We start from the raw sequence: 8,627 nt of genomic DNA on the forward strand, positions 1-8,627 counted from the left end.
CTGACACAGAGAGATCACCAGTAGGCAGAGAGGCAGGCAGAGAGAGAGAGAGAGGAGGAAGCAGGCTCCCCGCGGAGCAGAGAGCCCGATACGGGACTCGATCCCAGAACCCTGAGATCATGACCCGAGCCGAAGGCAGTGGCTTAACCCACTGAGCCACCCAGGCGCCCAAGAACTGTTTTTTTTTAAAACAGTTATTTAAGATACCTTCATTAAACATAGGAAATAAGACACTAATCATTCAATAGGCAAGTTTTACAGATACTTTCCTCTTTGCTTTACTTTAAATATACCTTAAGTTATCTTAAGGAATATCAGAAGTGATGTGTTACAACAGACTTCCTTAGTTTAATTATTTCATTCTTTGTCAATATGCATCATTCTATTTTAAAATGTAATTTAATCCTTTTTTAATGCCAGTAGTGAGCATTTAATGTCATGATAACCTTAAAACATCCAGTGTAGCCATTTAATTTTAATTCCTCTACTTACGGGAACATAGGCAATAGGACATCCATCAAAGCTAAGACAAGCCAAACCACAGGATTTAATGCCAATTCTCCAGAGATTCATTTTTCTTGGTAAGTTGAGATAAACTCATTGTGCTTTTCTGTTGGGAAACAAGCAAGTCTTATACTAAGCAATCCATCAAGCTAATCAAAGCCCATATTGTAATAAAATTTTATTCTTTTGGTGAGGGGAAAATATTTTTAAATATTTTGCTTAAGTAAATTTTTTACATACCTACAAACATATTGAATCTATGATACATTAACAATGTGATGGATAAACTTAATCTCTGTAAGCCAGGTCTAAACATTTTACTTATTCCCTTAGTGTTTTAAGATGATGGTAATTAGTAAGAATATATATATATATATATGTATATATATATATATATATACACATATGTGTGTGTGTTACTTAAAATAGCTAATAACTGATATTGAAAGCAAATTTACATTTATGTAAGCAATCACATCTAAAAATTTAAATAAGCCTCTTTCTTATGAAAAGTGTCAATAAAACCATATTTCACCTCTATTGATTTACATATTAAGAGAAACTTTAGAAATAAATGACTCTTGAATGGATATACCTGGGAAAAGCTCAACTGATCTAAAGTACAATTTACTTGTTATGCATATAAATAGTATGGAAGGAAAAAGTAGATATTTGTGGTGACTTATGAATTATTATACAAAAGTATTTGTTTAAACATCTATTTTATTTGTTCTTTCTCCTTTTTATTTAAATTTATTGATTGTAGAGTGTCTGAGTAGGCATTATGACCTATCCATAAAGGATAGAAAATCAATTTTTAAAACAATGTAATTAAGTGAAATTAATATATTTTATTAATATTTCTTCATAGTTGTTCTCTAATATTATTTTTATTTATTTGTACCAATAAAAAATGCTCATTTACATGAATTTACTTATAAATCTATATGCTGTTTGAACAACACAAAAAGTCCTTCAAAGATAGACATGTAAACTAAATAGTCGACTATAATACTATATTTTAAATGATTCTGAATGTATCCTATTATGTCTATGAGTATATAATACATATACATGCATATATATGTATATATATATAAAATATTCTGAATGTGTGTGTGTGTAGAGTCTTGTTCATGAAATAAATTGCTTAAATAAATGCCTTAATGAGTTCAACTGTGTTAAAACTATAACTACACATAAAATTAGCAATAATTTCATCAAAATAATTTTGTATTTATTTTGTGACTGTGCCAGGGCAATATAGCTGCACAGAACAGTTGGAATTTCATTTGTGAAATGGCCACCTCTTTGAACAAATTTGTTTTATGTAGCACTCTCAGGAGTAGGTAAATGCTGTTGCATGGGTTAAGATGCTACACTAATTACTTTATCCAACAGATTGCAAAAAAAAATTTGTTTTGCTTCCCAGAATCGCATTTTAAAGGTACCCAAAGGACTTTCCTTTGAGAAATCAAAAACCCTTCTCCCAAAGACCTCCCAATCACTGATGCCTCTGAACCTGATGTCATTATCAAACATACTTACATAAATTTTATATACGTTTATAAAAATATATTTGACCATTGGGAAATGCCAGTTAAGCAATATATCATTTTAAATCTGCAGAACAACCTCTGCAGACTCTTTAAAATATTATAGATAATTAAATTGGTCAGTTGTCAGAAACATATAAAATAAAGTTTCCATAATGACAGTCAAACAGTTAAAGCTGTTCAAAAATGAAATAGGTTTCTTGGAGATAATAAAGCAGTAATCACCTGGTTACTTGTATTCAAGCAGAACTTGGATGGTCTTCTACCAAGGATCCACCGACTGAATATTAAATATTATCATTTCCAATTATATAATTCTATAATTATATAGTAAGACAGATTTTAAACATAACTAACTTTTCTTGATTAAAGAAAAATCATGAGCTTCAAAATAGGTGTTAGTGTTTATTATAGTGCTAAGGAGGCACACTATAATCATTATTACTGTCCTTACTTTGGGAAGGAAGTTTTCTCCATTGCTTTTGGGACTGTGGTTTATTCTCATCATTCAAAAAAGAATTAAAAATTTACTTGAAAAAATATTCATTCTTATTTCTTGCAAGTTTCTCTCTTGCCAATATGAACTACAACCCATGTTTCCTGTCCTATTTTCACCCCATGATCCACATTTTTTTTGAAAGAGTTTTAAGATGAGCATTGATCCTCAGACTAGGTCATATCTTTACTCAGCAGTATTTTGCTGGTTAGTTTGACCAGTGTCTGGGGAAATATTATGTTAGATGAGTTTGGATTTGAGAAGATAAACAAAACAGTTACTTGAGGCAGTGACATGTTAAAATATTGTTTGAGTTAACTAACTGTGGCCACTATATTTGAGCAGATGGAAGTGTCAACCACCTAAAGGCAAAATCAACCATGGCCAGAAGTTGTTGGAATTCAAACACAAACTGATAAACAAGAAAGAAAGGACAACAAGTAATTTACTCATTACCTTTTGTAATAGATACTTTATTTTGTATACAGCTTTATTTGTGTGTCTAGTTTAGCCTTTCCCTGCATGTCAATTGAATATACACTATGGAGTATTATGTCAATTGAATATTATTCTTTTTCCACTTTGATTTATATGGCACAAGTCTGTAATTCATATAAAAGTATAAAAATGAATCATGGATCCAAAATACACTCCATGAAGAAAAGAAGAAGAAAAATATGTATAGTGAATCTTTATAACCCGCTACTGCAATCAAGTCTTACAGTTAACGAGAGGCATTGAATAAAAATCAGCCAATGGGCCTGGTGAGAAATGCATGGTCTTATCTCATCTATCATTAGTTTGTTGCTCATGCGGTGTTTTAAGGAGAATAGGCAGTAAGGTACTACAGGATTGGAGGAATTGGTATGAGAATGTAGAGCTCATACTTTTTTTCTTTATAATAAAAAAAATACAAAAGGTTAAAATGGAGAAAATGGAGGGCTGATAATTTTGATGGTTACTCTTTTCAACAATTTAGTGACACATCTGCTGAATAAGAACGTCTTAGGGTGAGGCCCAGGAATCTGTGTTTTAAGAAGCTCTCCAGGTGATTCTGATGCATAGCCAAGTTTGAGAATCACTATGAAGATGACCAGACAATGCTTCATAGAGTTCAGCCTTCCAGGTAGCTGAGGCACAATAACTAAAATCAAACTGAAAATTTCTATACTTTAGGTCTCAACTGATTTTTCCATGATAATCTCCATATTGCTCCAGAATCTACATACTATATAAGAAGCAATAATGAAATTAATGCTTCACCCTCATTCCAAAACAGTAAACCTCCTTTTAGCCACCTTTATTCATTTCCCCTCACTCACTCACTCCCTGACTCCAGCAACCACTGATTTGTTCTCCGTTTCTGAGTTAAGTTTATTTTTTAGATTCTGCATATAAGTGAAATCATACAGTATTTTCTTTTCTGTCTGACTTAGCATAATGTTAGCAATACTGTATATGAAGGTTGCTAAGAGAGTAGATGTTGAAAGGTCTCATCACACATGCAAAATTGTAACTGTAAGATGATGAATGTGTTCACTTATTGTGGTAATCATATTGCAATACATACATATATCAAATCACTATATTGTACACCTCAAACTTACACAGTGTTATATGGCAATTATGTTTTAATAAAGCTAAGGTAAAGAGAGTGAGCCTCCATAGTGTATGAGAGAACTGGGTTAACTTTGCAGTTTGCCATCACTGTAACTACTTTGAAACAGTTCTTGACTATACATTGACCAAGGTTGTATTTTAAATTTCATACCATTTAAGGCACAGATTTAAATAATTAATCTCCATATGATTAGAACTTGGATTCGTTCCTGAAGGATCAAACAACTAGTTGTCACTTGTGAAAAGCCAGCTAAGACAAAAAGATCCAAATGATGACCAAGATAGGGGACCCATTCATTTTTATCTTCCATGTTGTTGTTGTTTTTTTCTTTGTATATTTAACTTGATTTATGAATGGAGTTAACTCAGTACTTGTCATTAAGTACTACAGAAAACAAGCACACAAAATAGTCAGTACTTTTTATTTAAAAATGTGTATACATTAATACATTAACTACTCTTTTTGTACCATATCTTTAGTTGGTAATGCAACATAATTTTTCCAATTCTGTGTACAATATGTATTTATAATATATGTATTTTCTGTGTACTATGTATCATTCTATCAAATTTAGCCAAGTATAGAGGCTTATAATTATTTTTCAAGCTTGTTTGAAAGTGATAATCTCTTTGCATCCGTTTTTTTCCCAGAAGTGTCCATATACTTCTTTCAGTCTTTAAACAAAACCACCGAAATCATTTTTGAACATCATTCTAAGTGAATCTGGCAGCTATTTGCAAGTGTGACTGAGACAAAAGGAGAACACACAAAGAGTAGATCATTACACAACAAAAATCAGAGTGAGTAAAATCAGTGTGGAATTTGCATTTGCATGTAAGTGCAAAAAATGTGATTCATTCTTACTTTTTTTTTTTAATCCTCATGAAAGGCATTCTAGAAATTATTGGTTACTTACTACAAAACATAAAGTCCTGCATGGAGAAGATTCTTTAGAATCACCTGGAAGCTGATTTTTGGGGTTCTGATAATCACTTTATCCTGACCTCTGAACATCCTTCTTTTTTTATTATTAAATCTAAGGTACTTTTTATTCATCAGCCTGATTATTTTAATTGAATAAATTTGATGTGTAACATTGTGAAGTTAAATGTGCACTGTGTGTTATTTTGATACGCTTATATATTATGATTGTTGACATAGCAGAATATTGTTTTCTATATTCATTATACTGTGCAATAGATTCCTATGGCTTACTTACTTCTTGTTACAAGTTTTATCCTTAAAAATCCTCATTCTTATACACCCTCATCCTCTAGTAACCACCATTTGGTCTTTGTTTTTTATAGATTTAACAACGTTTTTAGATTCCACCTATAAGTGATATCATACAGTATTTGCCTTTCTCTGACTTATCTCACTTCGCATAATGTGCTCAAGGTCCATCCATGTTATTGCAAATGGATGGATATCCTCATTTCTCGTGGCTGAATAATATTCCATTATGTATATGTACTACATCTTTTTTTAATCCATTCATCCCTTGATGAGCATTTTGAGTTTCCATATTTTCGTTATTGTGAATAATGTGGCAATCAACATGGGAGGGCAAATATCTCATCAAAATCCTGTTTTAATTTCCTTTGGGTATATCTACAGAAATGGAATTGCTAGATTGTATGGTAGATCTCTTTTTAATTTTTTGAGGAACCTCCATATAAGCCTTATTTTGACATCTGTTTCTGCTATTCTGGCCCCAGAGTGACTTATGTAGCTCAGTTTGTTTTAGATCTGAGTGCTGCATTAATGCTATGGGTACTCCAGTTGAATTTTAGCTGTGGGGTAGACATCAGACTTGTTCTTTTAGGCATTTCACTTTTCTTGATTCTTAGAGTAGAAAAGGGGAAATCAAACAGAGAAGTCTGTTCACTATTTATTACAGATTGCTTTCCCTTTAGCCTACTTGACTTCACAGTTCAGCATTCCTGCCTTCCAGCCATTTATTTATTTTACTCTTTTGGGAAATAAAAATAAAAATTTTAAAAACTTCGCATATCTCTTTACTATCCTCTGCATACATTGTTACTATTATAAAAATTAAAAGAAAGAAGTAATAAGAGTAATAAGTAATAAATATATGCACGCATATGTGTGTGTGTGTGTGTGTGTGTGTGTGTGTGTGTGCTGTGTGTGCGTGTATTTACTTGTTTTAAATCTCTAACACAAGAAGCAGATTCTATTTACTATGGTCTTTATGAAATTGGACAACTTTGCTTATGGTACAAATTTAACAAACTATGCTTGAAACAATAATAGTATAAATGACTTATAAGTGAAACTGAATATGTATTGTGCACAAATGAAGTAGATTTTTCCTGGATAATCAATGGACTGACTAAGCAAGTAATGAGGGCACTGGCAAAGCAGAGGCACCCTCAAAATAATAAAACAATAGGATATTATCAGGTATTTGACATACTTTAAATTTCCAGTTTAGTCACAAATTGAAAGGTTAGACATTTTTGGATAGTTGCAAATTTATTTTATGGTTTAATTTCTTAAAACCTCATAGGGGCATGTTGGCAGAAAGGAGTTGAGAGGAGTTGGCAAATGATAGCATTTTAGTGCTTATAGACTCATATTAATCCACCTCTGAACAAAATCTGACAACTTTATTCTGATCTAACTCTCTATATTCCATGAACTTATTTTCCAGAGAAAACAAAATCAGATAAACAGGTAATATAAAGCCAGGAAACAAAAATGAAAATTTCTACTTCTTGAAAAATCTAGGTAAGGATGATACAAAGGTATTTTATCATTATAGACTACTATTTTTTTAAGAGTTTACACCAGTATGTGAATTCTTTGCATAACTTCTTGTCATGTTTGTGGAATTCTTAGTTTAGTTCATAGCTCTGATGTTATAAATTTATAAACAGAAAGCTCCTAAAGTCTGAGAAAGGTCATTTCATTTATGTAAGACAAGTTTCAATAGAGGGATAATGGTGATAATTAGCTAAAGTTTATTGATTTACTTCTATGGGCTAAATTATAGCACTAAACATTTTGCTATGGAATCTTATTTGATCTTCAAAGTATTTCTATATGCTCATGAACAAATTGGTATAAAGAATTTTTATAATGCGTACAGTAAAGAAGGCTTGCAACTGAGAATTTTACCAGGTACACTGTCCTCACAACCCAAGAATTTCAAGTATGGGATTTATTTAAAAGAAAATCTAGTTAAACATTGTATATTCAACATGTTAACAAAAACAAACTTGCTCTGTCATTTTACCCATCATTAATATCATATGGGAGATTCTGCCAGATATTGCCCTCCTTTTCTCGGAATGAAAGATGACATAAGTCCAGAAATAACTAGGAAATTACTTCTATATTATCCTATAATATGTAATTCAAATGCTACCATATTGGCAAATTTGTTTTCAAAGGTGACTGTAATGATAAATATGTTATCCTATGTGTTCTTCTTAAAATTTGAAGTTAAAATTTGAAGTCTTCCATTAGGAGGTGGAATGTGTTTTTCTCCCCATGAACATAGGCTATTATAACTTCGTTGATCAATAAAATTTGGGAAAAATGATAATACATGACTCATAAAGGATCTCCTCTCTGTCTCTCTCTCTCTCTGTCTGTCTCTCTCTCTCCATCCCTTCTTCCCTTTATGCCTTGGAAACACTGAACCAATATACCGATATGTAAGAATTTCAGCTACCCTGAAATTTCCATGCTACACAGATTAGGAGAAACCACAGAGTGATAAAGATAGCTGAAGAATCCTGACTGTTCCAGTCATGCCAAACCAGACACTAAACATGAGAATGAAGAAGCTTTCAAGATGGCTCTAGGCACAGCCACTGTCTGACTGTGACTTTCTGAGAAACACTGGAAAAAACAAAACAAAACAACAAAACAAAACAAAACAAAAAACAAGAACACCAAGTTTAGCTTCTCTTGAATTCTAGATAATTATTGCAGGGTCATAGGGAAGCTCTATTTTTAATTTCTTGAGGAATCTCCACACTGTTCTCCAAAGAGGCTGCACCAACTTGCATTCCCACCAACAGTGGAAGAGGGTTCCCCTCTCTCCACATCCCCTCCAACACATGTTGTTTCCTGTTTTGTTAATTTGGGCCATTCTAACTGGTGTAAGGTGATATCTCAATGTGGTTTTAATTTGAATCTCCCTGAGGGCTAATGATGATGAACATTTTTTCATGGGTCTGATAGCCATTTGTATGTCTTGATTGAAGAAGTGTCTGTTCATATCTTCTGCCCATTTTTTGATATGTTTGCCTGTTTCGTGTGTGTTGAGTTTGAGGAGTTCATTACAGATCCTGGATATCAACCTTTTGTCTGTACTGTCTAGATAATTATTGCTCTAAAACAATTTTTTATTGAGTATTATGCAACAGGAATAGCCCCTTTCACAAATCCTGTTTTTTCATTCAGATAGGATTTTTCC

At 32.3% G+C, this 8,627-nt stretch overlaps 1 long non-coding RNA gene across 1 annotated transcript; it reads left to right on the forward strand.

Annotated features, from left to right (window-relative positions):
• The first annotated feature begins 494 nt into the window (after positions 1–494).
• Positions 495–4,942, forward strand: LOC116582440. The gene is made up of 3 exons (XR_004282430.1): positions 495–581; positions 3,536–3,682; positions 4,828–4,942. It is a non-coding gene; the product is annotated as an uncharacterized LOC116582440 (long non-coding RNA).
• Positions 4,943–8,627: the final 3,685 nt, after the last annotated feature.

The sequence above is a fragment of the Mustela erminea genome, chromosome X (assembly GCF_009829155.1).
Source record: "Mustela erminea isolate mMusErm1 chromosome X, mMusErm1.Pri, whole genome shotgun sequence".
NCBI lineage: Eukaryota > Metazoa > Chordata > Mammalia > Carnivora > Mustelidae > Mustela > Mustela erminea.